The sequence below is a fragment of the Acanthisitta chloris genome, unplaced genomic scaffold (assembly GCF_000695815.1).
Source record: "Acanthisitta chloris isolate BGI_N310 unplaced genomic scaffold, ASM69581v1 scaffold34942, whole genome shotgun sequence".
NCBI lineage: Eukaryota > Metazoa > Chordata > Aves > Passeriformes > Acanthisittidae > Acanthisitta > Acanthisitta chloris.
Genome location: NW_008660514.1, coordinates 19292 through 23285, shown reverse-complemented (window position 1 = coordinate 23285; position 3994 = coordinate 19292).

Genomic DNA, 3994 nt, shown 5'->3' with positions numbered 1-3994 from the left:
CCCAAACAGGGTAAGGGAATCTGGGTCGTGGGACTCTGGTGTGGCATCCCCCGTCCCACCCTGGGGTCTGGCTCCTCACCGTGCTGTGTGTTTGGGGATTTTGGCTTTTGCCGTTTGTTTTCTTTGCTTTATCCAGCTCTGTGGGTCAAATGCCGAGCGCAGACGAGAGAAGGAGAGACAATCAGCCACTGTGACCTGAGCTGGCAAAGCCACAGGGCTCCTGTGTGCTCCGAGACAAGGGAAACGGCCCCAGGCACCCCAAACCTTCCCTTGGGGCCGGGACCTCTCAGAGGACTTCGGAATTACTGCAGAGCTTTCTGCTCCAGAGTCCACCCTCTGTATGGCAGTGTCGCCTGCTCCTTCCTCCCTATCTCCTCCTCCTCTCCTTGTTTGAAGATGGGAGGAGAGTGGCCGTAAGGAGTCACATCTTTGGAGGTCAGGAAGGTGATGGGGGCCTGGAGGAGGCAGTGATTCCTACTTCTTTTGCTTCCCTATCATTCCCAGAGCACTTACCTGAAATTTATGGTTCCTCAGCCCTCTTCAGCCTCTTCACCCCTCCATCCTTCACGTCCCTCATGAGAGGTGGCCCCAAAGCTCATCCCACTGTGAGGAAAGAAATCTCAGCTTCTTTGGGCCACACCAAAGTGGCTCCCAAAATCCAAGCAGGTTATATTTCAGTCTTTCATCCCTTGTCCGATGCCGTGTCTGTGTAGCCTTCGCCGCCTTCGTGGCCAGCACTGAGATGCTCAGGACCAGGTGGTGGTGGGAGACATGGGACCCACTGAGTGAGGAACTGAGTTTTAGGAAGAGATGATGCTGATTCCAGAGGTGTCATACATCTACTGACCAACCCTCCTGTCCTCTGGGGAGTTTTGCATCCCCAGTGTCCCATTTCCTCATGGACCTTTTCCAGCATGAGAAGCTGTTGTGATTGGAGACCAAGACCTCAATTCCAACTGCAAGGTCTCACCAGGCTTGGATGTGACTCACAGTCACAAGTCCTTGGACCTTAGAGAGACCAGTTGGTTTCCATCGTGGGGCATGAACTGAGTGGCTTGGGAGAACCTGGAGAAGCCAAGATCCAAGTGTTCTCCCCTGTCCTTCAGCCCACCAGGACTCACTGGATCTGCCCATGCCAGATCTGGCCATGCCTGCTGCTCACATCAACCAAAATGCCTTGAGGAGCAACTTGCCATGATACCAAAGATTTTTTTTCCTCTGCAGGTAATGACAATCCAAACTCTGTCCTAAAGACAATTCTCTTGACCAGGGTTGCACCCAAAGGGCATTTTTGTTCTGTGGCGAGCAGGAGCAAAACCAAGGCCCTGGGGACACCTCTGAGGGTGCTGGAGGGCAGATGGTTGGAGGATGAGGAAGAGGAGGAGGCCTGGGATCTCCCACTGAGACCTGCTGGTTCAGCCTGGCCACAGTCTCCTACTTCAGCTCAGGCGTTTGGGTCATTTCGTTACCTGTGATGTCCTCCAGTCGCTCCAGTTCTACCCTGGGTGGAAGTTTTCCGCCGGTGGCTTTTACGCTTTGAACCCTCACTGCTGGGTGAGCAGGATGAATGTGAACTCTGTGCAATGTGCTGCCCAGGGGGGAGTCACCATCCCTAGAGGTGTTTGAGGAGAGGATGGATCTGGCACTTAGTGCCATGGTCTGGTTGACATGGTGGTGTTAGGTCATGGGTTGGACTTGATAATCCCCGAGGTCTTTTCCAGCCTGATTGACTCTGTGATTGTGGTTCTTGGGGATGCCTGGCTGGGCTTTAGCCACTGTTACCCCACTATGGCACAGCCTGAGCTGAGCCTGTCCTGCTCTGCTGGCAGCACAGAGTGGGACAAGAGAAATGGCTTTGCCAAAATAGCTCCACTCACCCCTTTTCCTGGACACCCAAGGTCAGGGAAGATGACCAGCTCCTGGTTACCTCTCTCTTCAGCCCGTTTTGGGCACCGTTGGGTTGTCCCCATCACCACCACACATTCCCAGCATTGTCAGCTCGTTTCTCTTGTCTCGGAGGACACCTGGCCATGGGGTGGGATCCGTGGGCGCTGCCACGCAGAGCCCAGTTCCTCTCACGTTTTTGGAGCTCTTAAAGAGAGGAAATTCAAAATGCAAAGAACAAAATTTGGGTTTCTTTTCTTTTTTTTTTTTTTCTTTTCCCCCTTCAATTTCTAAAGGAAAAGAAAGAAGTGGAACAGAATCAATCCCAGCCAGGAAGAGCCACAGCCTTGAGTCTGCCTGTCCTGCCTCCTCCAGAAAACACTGCTCATTGCTCTGCATAGCAATAGGTGACTCTTGCCCTCATCCCACATGCCCTGAGCGCCACATCTCTGAGTTCTTAAATGACTTTTTCCTTCTAATTTAAATAATTTAATTTTTTTGTTGCTGCTTCATTGTTACTCTCATGGGATAGGTTTTACTCTACAGTGAAATGCAATTGTTACTCCTCTGTGTCTTGCAACTATATTTGTTTAAGCTATTTACAAAGGTTAAAAAAAAGAAAAAAATAAAATAAAAAAGAGTCTTATGTGTCAGGCACTTTATCCAAACTGTGCTGTGTGCTCTGGAGTTCGTTCCTTGTTCTCTGCAGTGACTCATGCAGGGGAAATTATCAGGAAACTGAACTCCAGCCTGTCAACAGGTTTTAAAAGAGAGAAAAATTTAATCTCTGTTTGTTCATCCTCTACTGGTCATGACTGTGTTGTATTTCTGCAGCTTTCTGTTTCTTCAATAAATTATTTTCTAGTCATTCACCCTGGAGTGTGTGTGTGTGTGTCCCCTGGGGACGAGGGACTCGGTTCCCTCCCGCTGCCCCATCTCACCCAGCTCCACTCCCCTCCCCAGGCCTGGGAGCACCAGATTTGGGGATCATGCCCAGGCAGCTGGGAGATGTTTCTCCCCATTTTCCACCGCAGCAGTCAGAGCTTTCCCAGAAGAAAGACTTATTTCTTGGCACCATCCAAACCCTTCTGGCCAGAGCCCAAGGAAAACACTTTAATGCTCAGAAACTCAGCACAGACGAGGCCAAAGCACTTGTTAAACAAACCCATGGCTCACGTGTGCTCCAGGCAGGTCCAAGCCGCCGCGGCTGATTTAATTATGCATCTTTTCACCCAGACCTCTGTGCATTTTGCCACAGCAGTACCAGTGCCACACACCAAGGGACTGCAGGGCCTTCCAGTGCAGCTTCCACCCTTTGTGGCCAGGAGAGATTTACAGGAGAGGAGAGACATGCTAAAGTTCTTTTAATTAAAAAATAAACCCATGAAAATGGTGACCCAGTCACCAGTCAGTTGTTCACACACACCTCCTCCCGCAGCTCTGCAGCATATGTGGCCTGTGCCTGCCAGGCAGGGCTGACCCACAGCCCCCAGTGCTTTGCCCTCCCCCAGAACCACTTCTTGGGCCACCACAGAGAACAGCCACAGGTTATCCCCAGAGCTGGGGACACCAGGCCTGGGGGAGCGGCGTGGAGATGGGCCACGGCACGGAGTGGACACCACTGCCATGTGCCCCTTGTGCAGGGAGGTGGGAACGGTGGGCAGCGATGAGGAGAGGCTGAGGACCCAGGCTGGTCTGGCTGGAGGAGAAAAACCTGCAGGTGATCGATCAGTCAGACATGGATCCTCCTCTAGGAATGAGGGGTCATTTTAAATGACACCGTGCAGGTCTGAACACCTTGGTCTAGTGGCAGGTGTCCCTGCCCAGGGCAGGGTGTGGAACAGGATGAGCTCTGAGGTCCCTTTCAACCTGAACCATTCTGGGATTCTATGACCTGTTAGGTCGATGCACATGAGAGCCACAGGGCCAAAACCAGCCCTGCACGGGGGACACAAGACAAGGGTCTCTGCAGCTGCTGCAGCTCAGTCCCCAGCACGGGTGCACCTGCCACCTGGCCCCACGCTCGTCTCCCTCGGTGCCCTCATTAGCTCAGGTGTCACAGTGAGTCTGGAGGAGCCTCAGTGCTGAGTGGGGTCCAGCCTGGAGGGGG